Below are 14,800 nucleotides of genomic sequence, written 5' to 3'. Positions count from 1 at the left end.
AGCTCGGCTTTCATCTAGATCCAGGAGTCTACAGTTATGAAAAGGAAACAAAGAAAAATACATTCTTTGAGACAGCAAAGAATTCCAAATTCTGAGTATCCGTGAGGAATGAAAGCGGGTTAGGCTTGGGAAATAATCTAGTTGGAGGAAAGTTACATGTCTGTTTCAACTGCAGGAAAAAATATACTTGTGCTTTCAACTTTTTGTTTTTGTTACAAAGGCATTTGAAGGGTAGAACGCAAAAAGAGCCGTTAGCAGCTATTTACATAGTGAAAATGAGAGCAGACACAGTATAAGAGGGAATTTGAACCATACTGAGCACTTAAAATGTATTATTTGAAAATGCAGCTCTGTGTGGTTAGATCATCTTGGCAGTTGAAGAAATACTTCAGTGAATTTATCCATATTAGGAAAAATGCAAAAATTAGTAATGGCTGTGTTTATAGATTCCTTTTCCTATGCTTAAGATTCAACAGTCACAGTCACACTTGCTATTATTTCAAAGACCACCCCAACTGAAGTAACTGATTTATAGAGATTCCAAAAAGTTTTATCAGCACTCATGTATTATAAATTACCATGTTAAAACCAAACATTGATAACCAGTTCTTTTGGAAACCTTGTATGGATGTTAAACTTGTTTATAAAAGTTCCTGTAAGTTTTTTTTTTTCTTATTTTGTGATTTTGTGTAATGATGTGTGGATGAGTCTGGGGAAAGAACTGTAGTTGCTAACATAAGTGGGAGTGAGTGTGTGTGTGTCTGTGTAAGAACACATCTTTTAGAGGAACTGAATTCACTTGAACATTGTATAAATATGATGCACAGATAAATGTGAAGCTTTCTAGATTTGAATTACATTGTATCTATTCCACTGTGTCATCAGTAACTAGGAATAAAAGATGCTTGAGTTGAGCTGTTTACAAACTAAGATGCCACTGTAATGTGCTTATAGGCCATCGTGATTGGCATAAAAATATACTTATAGATTGACAGATATAGATGAATTACGATTGATTAATCTAAAATAGATACACATTAGATGAGTCAATTATTCTGCAGCAGTAGCTGGAAAAATTGAGGATAAACACCAGCGACATAGATTCTGATATTCAGATTAGTGTGAAATTAATGTATCAAAGCAGCTGCAACATCTGACTCATTGAAGCACCCCCCACCCCCAAAAAAGCATAGTATTCCTATAGTAGGTTGAAGAGAGAGCTATGATAAAGATTAAAACCTGGTGCTTGGCTCTGCATCCCTGGCTGCTTTGTGGGCAGCACTCTTCTGTCTGACAGGAGATCCTGGAGGCCTGGGGCAAAATTCATCCCTTGAACTAGCTAAATTTAGTACTCAGAGGGGAGATCAAAGATTGCTTTATGCCACCTACAGATCTCCCATATGCTGGCTCTGACAGAGGTCATTCAGGCCCCCAGTGCAGGTTTGAGTAGCATCAGGTTCTGCCCTAAATGGCACCCATCTGCCCACAGCTCTCATGAGTCTTCCCTCCCCCATGCTCCCTGTACATAGGGCTCTCACAAATGTTGGTGTAGAACTGGCTGCACTAATACTTTATCTTCTGGAGACTCCTATTTTGTTAAGGAAATTTCACTGACGGCTTTTACCATAATTTCACGGCCACTTTATGCTGACATTGTGCTTCAGGTAGCCAGTAGTCTTGCTTAGACTTTGAACTCCCTGTGCACAAGATGTGTACTACATCTATGCCAACCTTTAGTTCCAGGGTGCAACAGGCAGGCACTCAAAAAAATGTTGTCTCCAGCAGTGGCCAGTGACAGTTACTTTAGGAGGAAGGTGTTTAAAAGAAATATATATTTACAAAAAGGGTATATACCTATATATATAATAAAAGTCCTATAAAGATAGGCTGCACCATCATTTTTTTTTTTTTGCCTGTTACACTATTTGCCAATTAACAGGTGGTTCTGTAAGCAGCAAATTGGGGATTAAGGGAATTATTACCACTAATGGAGAGGTCTCTTTATGGGGTGAACATGTCCCTGAAATACTGTTAATCTTGCTCGTCCTTCTAGACTGTGCTCACTGCAGATAAATCTGTTGTTCTTTGGGTTAGTTTTTGCGTGGTGGTCTCATATGAATCCATTCTATTAATAACTTTTTAATACAAGTGGAAGATTCCATTGCTGTTGTCTTTAGCATCTGAGACAAAATATCTCATTAGTGCTATGTATCTTCTTGTCAGTATGATTGGCAATACTACAAACATATAACACAGCATAATGGTCTAACTGTTGTGAGAAACCATCAACCTCCTGGTGCACAGTACTACTGCCACAATCCCCACTATATATAGCAGTACACTTCTGGGCCTGGGGCTATCCTCTTTAGATACTGTTAGGGTTTTTTGTTTGTTTTTCTTTCCTTTCTAGCTATCTAGCTATCTGTCTAGCTATCAATCATAATTCACTTTTTTGAGTTAATCACATGAGTTAACTGTGATTAATCGACAGCCCCCGTTAATTAATCGCAGTTAACTCATGCAATTAACTCAAAAATTAGTCACGATTAAAAAAATTAATCGTGATTAATCGCAGTTTTAATTGCATTCTTAAACAATAGACTACCAATTGAAATGTATTACATATTTTTGGATGTTTTTCTACATTTTCAAATATATTAATTTCAGTTACAACACAGAATACAAAGTATACACTGCTCACTTTATATTATTTTTATTACAAATATTTGCACTGTATAAATGAGACGCATAAGAAATAGTATTTTTCAGTTCACCTCATACAAGTACTGTAGTGCAATCTCTTTTATAATAAAAATGCAACTTACAAATCTAGATTTTTTTTGTTACATAGCTACACTCAAAAACAAAACAATGCAAAACTTCAGAGCCTACAAGTCCACTCAGTCCTACTTCTTGTTCAGCCAATCACGAAGACAAACAAGCTTGTTTACATTTACTGGAGATAATGCTGCCCACTTCTTATTTACAATGTCACTAGAAAGTGGTGAGAACAGGTGTTTGCATGAGACTTTTTTAGCTGGCATTGCAAGGTATTTATGTGCCAGATATGCTAAACATTTGTATGTCCCTTCATGCTTCAGACACCATTCCAGAGGACATGCTTCCATGCTGATGACATTCATTAAAAAAATCTGTGTTAATTAAATTTGTGACAAAACTCCTTGGGGCAGAATTGTATGTCTCCAGTATTATTTTACCTGCATTCTGCCATATATTTCATGTAATGATAGTCTTGGATGATGACTCAGCACATCGTGTTCATTTTAAGAACATTTTCACTGCAGATTTGACAAAACGCAAAGAAGGTACCAATGTGAGATTTCTAAGGAGAGCTACAGCCTTCCAAAATCTGAGAGGGATGAGGTGTACAGCATGCTTTCAGAAGTCTTAAAAGAGCAACACTCCAATGCAGAAACTACAGAACCCAAAACACCCAAAAAGAAAATCAACCTTCTGATGGTGGCATCTGACTCAGATGATGAAAATGAACATGCATCTGTCCACACTGCTTTGGATTGTTATCGAGCAGAACCCATCATCTGCATGGATGCATATCCTCTGGAATGGTGGTTGATGCATGAAGGGACATATGAATCTTTAGTGGATCTGGCCTGTAAATATTTTGCAATGCCGGCTACAACAGTGACATGAAAACACCTGTTCTCACTTTTAGGTGACATTGTGAACAAGAAGCTGGCAGCATTATCTCCAGCAAATGTAAACAAAAGTGTTTGTCTGAGCGATTGGCTGAACAAGAAATAGGGCTGAGTGGACTTGTAGGCTCTAAAGTTTTACATTGTTTTATTTTTGAATGCAGGGGTTTTTTTGCACATAATTCTACATTTGTAAGTTCAACTTTCATAATAAGGAGATTGCATTACAGTACTTGTATTAGGAGAATTGAAATACTATTTCTTTTGTTTTTTACATTGCAAATATTTGTAATAAAATAAATATAAAGTGAGCAATGTGCACTTTGTATTCTGTTTTATAATTGAAATCAATATATTTGAAAATGTAGAAAACATCAAAGCATAGTTAAATAAATGGTATTCTCTTATTGTTGTAATTTTTTCATTGCACGATTAATCAGATTGGAAATTAGAAATCACATATATACAAAATGTATTATGAATCCTCTCCTTGCTTCTGGGACATGAAGCTTTTGGCATGTTTCATAATATTTGTAAAAGCTCTCTGGTTTTCACCTATCCTACTCATACTACCCGAAGAACTATCAGCATACCCCTGAATTCACTTTGAAAATATCATTATTGCTTTATGTCAGCATGGATGTAATTATAATAGGATACATCTCACTCTCATTCATGCTCACACACATCTGCTTCTGCATGGAGAGCTACTTAAGAATAATTAAGAAAGGGATAGATAATAGGACAGAAAATGTCATGTTGCCTCTATATAAATCCATGAATACTGTGTGCAGATGTGGTCAACCCATCTCAAAAAAGATACATTGGAATTGGAAAAGGTTCAGAAAAGGGCAACACAAATTATTAGAGGTATGGAACGGCTTCCATATAAGGAGAGATTAATAAGACTGGGACTTTTCAGCTTGGAAAAGAGATGGCTAAGGGGAGATCTGATTGAGGTCTATAAAATCATTACTGGTGTAGAGAAAGTAGATAAGTAAGTGTTGTTTACATCTCTCATAACACAAGAACTGGGGGTCACCAAATGAAATTAATTAGCAGCAGGTTTAAAACAAATAAAAGGAAGTATTTCTTCACACAACGCACAGTCAACCTGTTGAACTCCTTTCCAGAGGATGTTGTGAAAGCCAAGAGCACAACAGGGTTAAAAAAACAAAAACTACATAAATATCATTAAGTATCAGTTTCCAATTAATTTGAGAATAGCACTATAACCCTGACTATAACAGGGTTCAAAAAAGAACTAGATAAGTTCATGGACGATAGGTCCATCAATGGCTATTAGCCAGGATGAGCAGGAATGGTGTCCCTAACTTCTGTTTGCCAGAGGCTGGAAATGAGCTACAGGGGATCACTTGATGATTACCTCTTCTATTCATTCCCTCTGGGGCATCTGGCACTGGCCACTGTTGGAAGACAGGATACTGGGCTAGATGGACCTTTGGTCAAACCCAGTAGGGCCATTCTTATGTTCTGATGTACTTTCATCTCAGCAGCATGCTGGGCCCAGGCCCAGGCAATCTCAGAAGCAATATGTCAGAGGAAGAACAAGGTAGAAGTGCCACTTTTTTCAAGTGATAGCAAGACAGAGGGTAGAAGGAGAAGAAACCCTTTGGCTCCTCTCACCAACCATGAGCTGAAAAGAGGTAAGACTCAAATTCTGCTCTTCTGCATCCCCAGAAATAGCAGCAACTTTTCCTAAAGTGGAGAAAACTAGAAGAACCTCCAGTTAGGAACAGAGAGAATGGGCATAAAGGGGAGACCAGAAGAAGTGGAAAAGAAAAGGGAAAAGAGGTAGGGACAGAGAAAGGGAAGAGAGAAAGAGAGATATGAGGGGAAGGAGGGAGAAAAGAGGGCCAGGGAGGGGAGAAGGGTGGTTGGTCATATTCCCAATATTAGATTAGGCCTGGTAGTGTGCTTCCCCGTTTTTGAGACACAGTGGGGTGGTAGGTCAGCCCATTTCCTCATCAGTTTCATAAAGGGAGAGCATAGAATAAAACAGACTTGTCATCTGCCCGCTAACCTGCAATGGGCTTGTGGTAAATGAGCATACCCAAAAAACACTAGAGAGGGTAGTACACACTCAGGCCTACCACAAAGAAGACATTGTTTCATGAATAATAGTTGATGAAATGTCTGGTTAGATGACTATGTGAAATATAGACTCCATCCGTTCGTTTGCAGGAAGAGAATTACCTATCTTCCTGATCAGAGAAACAACCACTTCTATCTGTCCTCAGTGCAATGCACTCTGGCCATAAATGTGAGGTAGCTTAGGTGGGGTGAATAACTGTATCCAGCATTGTCATTATGATCTGTTTAGACAACAGATTTTACCATTCAAAGGGAATGTGTTACATGATGATAATGTCATAACTAGAGCTGGTCAGAAATTTTCCAGCAGAACATTTTTCATTGGGGAAAATGACAATTCATCAAAACCAAAATATTTTGGAGGAATATTGATTTCAATAAAATTTTGGGTTTTTTTTCTTTGGGGGGGGGGGGTGGAAACCAGAAGTGTCATAAATAATATTTTTAAATCAAAATTGGGACATACAGGTCAGATTTTATTGAGACAATGCTTTGATTGGCCCCTCCCCCCCACATTTGCGGGGAGGGATTCATTTTGTGGTAAATTGACTCTTTTGGTTTTGTTCATAATGAGAAAATCACATTTGAATGTGGAAGTTCCTATGAAATAGAACATGTAGTTCTTGACCAATTCTAGCTGCTAACAATGTTAGGACCAAATCTTGCTTTTTCAGGATCTGACCTCGCTATAACCTTGTCATTGAACATCATCACAAATACCTGTAGAGGCATTGTCTTGTTGGCCAATAATTCCTTCTAGGACCTCACACGCACACAATAATGAAGCTAATCTAGAGTTACCTTCTAACTCTATTTGTATTCTCAGGCAGGTGAACAACTCTTCATAATCAGTGGTTGTAAAGGCAGTTCATAGAATTAAATAATTGACATAGAAGCCTGAGTTTAAATTTTAATTGCACTAAAGTCAATAGCTAAACTCCATTTGACTTAAATGACTCCAGGATTTTATATCTAGTTTTCATTCATCCTTCATCTACAGGAGGAAGGGTAATTGTCCAACTCCACCAGCACAGTGCTCAACATCACATAAGAAGAATATGGGAGAGAGAAGTATAGAACTGAGTTATCCTTTGTGACATTTATTTACTTAATGACAAAACCTTGGCTATTTGAGTGAGCACCTCTCACTCTGTGTGACACTACAAAATTGTAATAATTCAAGGCGGTCAAACTAGGAGCCCCCTGATTTAAAATGGATGGGCACAGTAGAAGGGCATGCTTTGTGAAGTGTTCTTCACTTTGCAACTGACTGCCTTTATTTGTAAGAACTTGTGACCTTCAGGGCTCCCGTGAGAAGTGTCTCTATGCCCAAACTTGTTTTGGGTGGGGCGGGACGTGTCTGTGTGGGATCATGGGGATTATGTTGTGGGGAGTCTGTTCCCAAGGTCAGAACAAAGTGACCAGGTATGACAGTCAATAATACATACAGTTTACAAATCTAGACAGATAGGAGATAAACAGGTATTTTGAGGGTGGTAGGTATTTGTAATTTTGTAGTAACCAGAAAAGTTGTGCAAGTTGGGACTATGAAGTGACTGTGAAGGAACAGGTTATTATTTGGGTTTAGCAGGTCTTTTGAGTGGAATTTTTAATGTGATTGTATGTATTAAAATTGGGCAAACACTAAGAGTTTAATAGATAATAAATAAATAATAGATAATGTCCACACCCGACATAAATGTAACAAATTAGATTAATCAGCATAGTGAGACATTATGGGAAATAATGGGTGCAGCACAACCAGAGTTGGTTGGAAATTCTCAGATGGAACAGTTTTCTGTCAGAGAATGGAGCTTTGTCAAAATCAACAAGTTTTGTGGGCACAGCTCAATTTCAACAACGGTTCAACAGGACCCTGGTAAGACTCATTTCCAAATCAGAAGAAAGCCAATTTTCAAAATCCCAAAGCCATTCTGTGAAATAGAATTACCATTCTATGCACAGCTTTAATCATTGCATATTTTAAAAATATCACTTTGGTATCATGTGATAAAAGTGCAGTTAACTCAAGTCACCATCAATTTTTTTTCTTCTACAACATTTTGTTAAGTACACATTTATAATTATTGTGAGAAGCCCATAAGGAACCATTTTCTTCAAATGGTTATCAGAGAGGGGGAGGAGAATCAAAGTACAGCTGCGAGAACATATGGTTAGGTAATAATACTGTAAAATATCAATGGGAGAGAGCAGTGTCTGACATGTCATAAAACCAATAAAATGACAAGCACAGTGAAGTTTTAAGTGACTGAACAGAAACAGTTCTAAAGTCATATTAATGGGTGACACATTGATTTCCTTTGGAAATACATTCCAGTGGAAGATAAAATCTAAAATAAAAGACCATCCCATATAAAAAGACAATCTAAACTGAGATTTACAAGAGATGTTTCAGAGTAGGCACAGCCAACATTGACACTGAAGGCTTTCAGTCTATGAATGCTTGCCTTTTGCTGTTGACATATTTGCTGCTTTAATAAAATGATTATTTGTATAAGTGCTGTGTACCTGGTACCAACTTGCCTGCACCTCATATTGGAGTTGTATTGCTTTAAACTTTGCACATCTGTAACAGGTTATGCCATCACTGTTTAAACCATCTCTCTGTAAGATTTTTCTGTTCCAAGCAGGGTTTTTTATTGTTTATTTTTTTATTATTATTTTTGGTATTTGGCCCTCAAGGCATTTCTGTCTGTTCACCCATTTGTCCAAATACACCAAGGACCTGTATGCTGGGCTATTGCCTTTACTGTCTAGAAACAGGTGTAGAAAGATAGTAAATCTAACTTAGCAGCAGCATGCATGAACAATTTTCATTCTAAGCAGAAAGTGTTTTAAAATTGTTGAACATCAGTTGGAAGGCATCAAAAGTATGTTAAAATCTGAACACTCTGGAGACAAATGTCAGTGCCAGAGATTCTCTCCTAAGCAAAACCAAGCCTTTGTGATTTAAAAATCATCTGAAAAGTTGAGATTTTTACCCTACTTATTATTTATGTTTGAACAGGCTTTTTTTTTTTTCAAAAATAATTGTTCTTTTATTGTTTGTTCCAGTAGCAGTGTCTCCATTGCATTAACTTAGTATTATGTATTCAGTCAATGCATTTATTGGCATATAAAGCTTGTAAGTATTTTAAAAGGCAGATATTATATAACCTAGCAGTCATTATTATATTCTCTGTATGATACACACAACATGCTGTTTTAGGAGCTTCAGAGAGTGTAAATCAGAGCAACGATAAATAATCTGAACCTGACTCAATTTACGGTCAATATCTTTTTTGGCAAATTCCAGATTCATGAACTTTAAGCACTTCCTATCATCTTGAGACTTGCCATCATCACAAATTCAGAAGGAAATAAAGCAGAGGATGATAAAAACCTTTTTTAACATTTTCTCTTGGGTATTCCAGAAGAATGAATAGGTATTTTGATTTGTGAATGAACTGTTTCATAGCAGAGCGTTAGAAACAGGATACAATTTGGATAATTTAACAGTTGCCAAATAAGATGGTTAAAAATATGTTTGGCTGGAGACAGTTCTAATTGAAGTTTCTCAATGTATTTATCCTTGCTTTTAGTTTACATAGAGGACATCTATTTGAGCCGAAAAAGGGATTTAAGCAAAAGCTGTATTAGTTCAAAATGGTGTGAAATATGGGAAGGAGATATCTTGTTATAGTGGGAAATGCTAGTTGTAAAACTACATGGAAAAAATCTTAAATTAGTGAATGTTTGTAATATTCAAGCCAATTCACCATAGTGACACTGTCATCACATAGATCATTTTGTTATACACTGTCATTAATTCCTTACCTTGTCTGTTGCAGTCTGAGGACTATTATGGATCAGTCATGCTCACAAAGGATTCAAGGATGAATATGTGCAGGACACTACCTGCCCTCAGCTGGCTGAGCACTGACCAAATCAAATTTGAGGAGAACCTCCCAGTGATTTGTAATCTTTCAGGGTTTATTCTCTTTCTATATTATGTTCAAGAGAAGGGTTACACATTTTACTTACCTTAAGTAAAATATGTGTTACTAATGGTGCAATTAATTTAATATATGGTACTAGAGAAAAAGTGCTTGTATTTGTAGCAAAGGTTTGTTTTGAAATATATAGCCGTTCCCCTGTCAGGGATTGGCATGTGATTAAGAACTGGTCTACACTACCGCGATAAATCGATCCAAGTTATGCTACTTCAGTTACGTGAATAACGTAACTGAATTTGACGTAGGTAGATCACATTCCATGGCATCTACACTGCACTATGTCAATGGGAGATGCTCTCCCACTGACTTCCCTTACTTTCTCAGGGAGGTGGAGCACACAAATCAATGAGAGAGCGTTCTCCCATTGTTTTAGCATGTCTTCACCAGACCCTCTAAATTGACAGCTGCAGCATTGATTGCAGCAGCGCTGCTCTACCAGTAAGTGTACACATAGCCTTAGACACTGATCTTGAATCTAGGAAAACCCATGTTCTATTCCTGCCTGTGAAACAGTCTTTGAGGTTGAATGGCCTATGTCTTGCACATTTACACAGGAAGAAAAGGGAGATCCCTGTACACACTCCTTTGTATGACCTTCCTACATCTCCACTGCACACACACAAGGCGGGAGTGATACCTGCTTAGCTCACAGAGATATTGTGAGGATACATTTGTTTATGTTATGGCACTCAGATATTAGCAATGAGGGCCACAGAAAAACATACAGATAAAGCCTACCGCATCGAAGATCAGGTAAACACCATCATTTCTTCTGCTGCAAGGAGCAGCCTTTGCTGCTCACCTCATCCCTACTTGCAGAACTGCTCAGGGGTCCAATTTTCCTGAGGTATGGATATTCCAAGATCAGTGATAGACCTATGCCTCCACCTCTCACCTCAGCCCATCTTGTACTCTTTAACAAAAGCCATGTTCATGGGGTTCTTTGCAGGCTAGTACACTCATAATCCCCCCCAAAATGGGGTTTCTAATGGTGAAGGCTCAGCACTGTTATCCTGAAAAGACCTAAAGATTTAGGAGGGTATGAGACTGCCTACACTTCTGTTGCTACATCACTGCCCTCAGACAGACCTGGCTTCTGCCCTCTCAACTCAGATACCAAGCACCCCTCAAAGCTACTACAATGGGATTCTCTGCAGGGTCCAGAAAAGGTGAAAAAATCCAGTTGAGGTGACCAACTTTTGCAGCGCCCTCATTCTCTGTTACATGGGCTGGGATCTGCTTCACCCTAGTCCCATCCTTCCACAGAGGAACAAAGAATGATGTGGGCATAATTACTCACCTTCTTCCATTGGAGGAAATGATAGATCTCAGTCCTATTGATGTTTGAAAATTTTGAGTGCAAAAGAAGTAAATACCCCGGACCCCGAAAACTGTGGTTTAAGTACCTACACCAGGACTAGGGCTCACATCAACGCATATGTTGCAAAGACGCAATGCTATTAGTGCAACTAGCTTTAGCATGTGATAGTAAAAGAACGTTTTTTTTTTTTCTTTCTAGGGTATGGTTATACTGCAGGCATGAGATGTGACTTCAGCTTTAGCAGTCATACCTAAACTAGTTTTAGTCTAAGTTAGGTACCATAGTAGTGAAGTTGGGACAGTGCTGCACACTTCAGCGTAGCACTACAAAAATATCAGAACCCCGGGTATTTAACTGCAAGGCTAGCCCATGCTGAAGCATGCTCTGACACAGTTTCACTGCTCCAAAACCAAAGCTAGCTAGATTGAAACTAGCTCAAGTATGTCTACTCAATCTCAGTCATATCCTGTGATTGCAGTACAGGCATATCCTACATGTGGTGTCCTGTCCCAAAGGAAGTTGAGGATCACTTGGTACTTCATTTGATAAAAATACTTTGAAGGTCCAGCACATGTTATCTACTTTTACTTTCTTCCTCCCTTTAATAACAGTCTACCCCGCTGAACAAACAATAACTTACTTTAAAATAGCATCACGTTTTTCCTACTCCCATTATGGTCCCCCAATGCATTTTACAGGGCATACAAGGACTTCCCAATGGAGAGTCCCATTTATCATTTAATCTGCACCATATATAGTAATTAACTCAAGGGCAAATTGGATATAAACACTACAAAAGCAGAATGGTAACATTTTATACCATTTTGCACTGGTGTCAATAAATGATTACAAAAATTCAAAGCAACAATGAGTGGAGCCAATATTGCCTCCTGTTCATGCCATTTCCAAATGATGACTTCAGGGAAGGCAAATGCAGAAAAGTTAGCGATGAAGATGAACATCCTTCTCATCATGATTAGTCTCTTTAGCTCACAAGCTTGGAAGGACTGATTTTTGCTTCAGAATCCAATTCTGTTGAACAGTTTGCCTCAAGTCAAATAAATAGAAAAATAATTCCTGATAGAAGAGATGGTATTCTTTAATTTGCAGCATTTGAGGACAAACTATGTATAACTTGGTGTTTATAAAGTGGAATGCAAAGGAAAGAAGAATATACACTAGAAAGCTTCTTTTTAAGAAGAGTCTCGAAGATTACTAATATCATACTTAGGGAAAAAATCATTTAGCACTTGGACCCCTGTGAAGAGTAACAGGTTGTCTGCAAATTTCTACTGACCCTACCTTTTGTATAATAATAACCATCCAACTGAAATGTTACCAAGCCAAATTGAAACATTCTGTAGCCTTTGTAACTCAGGCTGAGCTACAAAACCCTTGATCCTGAACCTATTATTCTACCCATTTATTATAATATTACTACTTATTGCTGCTTTTTTTAATGAACTGAAGAATTTAGGTCTGCGGGAGCACTATAGGATAGCTCATAATTGAGATGTTTTCCTATATTTGTATTTTGATCATGCTTAACCACACAAGGGCAATAGTCAAGTTAGCTTAATAATAGCCAGAAGAAATGCCTCTAATCCAATTGGTCACAGGGCACATATCACGAAAACCAATTTATTTATAATTAAAAGGGGCTTGCGGGCACAGTGACTGCTTGGAAGTTGCCCAGGGATTTTGGGGGGATGCATTGGGATTTTTTTTCCTATAGACAGCAGCCACACTGAAGCAATTTCTGAAACACACTGATAAGCTTTGCCTTTGAATTTGTATTAAAGAGCTCAATAGTTGCTACCTGTGAGAACAGCTCGTGCTTCTAAACTGACTCATGTCCTGTAGAGATTAAGGACACAAGCCTCCAGGAGATTAGTACGTCACTTGGTTTAAGTGACACTCAATCCATTTTATTGACATGGACTCCATCCTGCAAAACAAGCACTTTTTGAGTGAAACATAATGAAAATTTTGTGTGGCTTTATGGGCAAGTGTATAATGACTTTTCACAGGCTATTGCTAGCTGCTGTTGTCAGGGTGTGTAAATGAGACCCAACAGCACACATAGATGCCACGTTGGTACATGTCACTGCATACTAATACAGCAGAGCATCCCCAAAGGAGCATTACATCAGTTTTTAATTTTACTGGAGCCTTGCCATGGACTGAGACCATTAAGCCTCATTCATTGCTTTGGGCAGCCTATTACTTTGTATTGTTACAATTTGTATTTTACCATGCTATTCAATCACAAGGCCATCTAGTTCTTTGATTTGATTTCTAATTGTTTGTCTTCAGCACCTTGAACTTGGGTCTGTGCTTCAGAAAGAATATCAGTGTGTAGGTGAAGTGTTCTCTCAGATTTATTTTTAATGCCATTCTAATCAGAGTGTGGTTTGAGAGCCCCACTTGCTGCTGTTGAGCTGCATAGTGGTAATGGGAAGAATTACTAAATTGACGCTGTGCACCCGCATTGGAGAGCTGAAGTTTTGCAAGTATGTCTGCCAGCTACCCTGGACTCTGTTATTCTGGGGAAATAAGCTTTTGCTAACTCCTTGGAAAATATGTTTGCCATTCTTTTCCCTTGTGTTTGATCTGCGGCATAAAGACTCCACATGTACTGAAGTTGTTACAATGCATGAAGCTGTGCTACATTGGCATGGAATGAAAGCTGCATTATAACACCTTAAAATACTCACAGCAAATAGAATAATTTCACAAACTGTAGATACCACTAAAACACAGGAAAATGTGGTCCATCCAAAGTGAAAGAAATATATATCATGCCACTTTTTATGTTTTCACTTCAGCTGAAATAGAAATAAAAATGAGGTTAGGAACTGAATTTGGACTGAAGGAAATTCAAGCATTTGTTATTATTCTGCTGTGACTTTGATTTATTTCCCTTATTATTTAGTGTAAAAGAAGGGCATTTTTTTTTGTTTTTGCTCACCCACCTCATCATTTGGTATTAACACTATATTAAATAGAAAATATACAATCCAAAGGTATTCCTGCTGGCTTCTCTCAGGTGACAGACATTACAGAATATTACTTGTACATTGGGTGCAGCAATGAGGAGATTTTAAATCACTACCCTCAATACTATAGTAAAAGGCTGTGCTTTTGGGATTTGCATCACCACATCTTCTGCTTAGTGAAAGGTGGACTGGTGTTTCGATACAGTAAGAACTGGTGCAAACGTTCACCAAATATTCAACTTCTTTATGATTCAATAATTGTTTTAATAACTTTAACATACATATTTGGGGGCATCTCTGCATTTTCTGGTTTTGGCCTGTCCTGGAAGCCTAAGTGTAGTAATATTGCAAGAAAGTCTGCTCTCAGGGTATTTCCATCTTGACTTGAGGCAGTAAGTCTGCATGAGATTGTTGTGACATTTCCAGCCTGGTCATGCAGACCAAGTCCAATAGCTGTGGTTGAACTGGAGCATTTCTTTAAAAAAAAAATCAATCTTGATTTTAAAATTTCCAATAATGGAGAATCAACCACAGCCCTTGGTAAGTTTATATTAAAGGTTAATTGGTACATTTTACCCTCAGCGTTAAAAATGTGCTCTTTCCTTCTAGTCTGAATTTGCCTAGTTTCAATTTCCATTGGATCTTGATATACGTTGATCTAATGAACTGAAGAGC

The sequence above is a fragment of the Caretta caretta genome, chromosome 4 (assembly GCF_965140235.1).
Source record: "Caretta caretta isolate rCarCar2 chromosome 4, rCarCar1.hap1, whole genome shotgun sequence".
Lineage (NCBI taxonomy): Eukaryota > Metazoa > Chordata > Testudines > Cheloniidae > Caretta > Caretta caretta.
Note: the sequence above shows the minus strand (reverse complement) of the source record.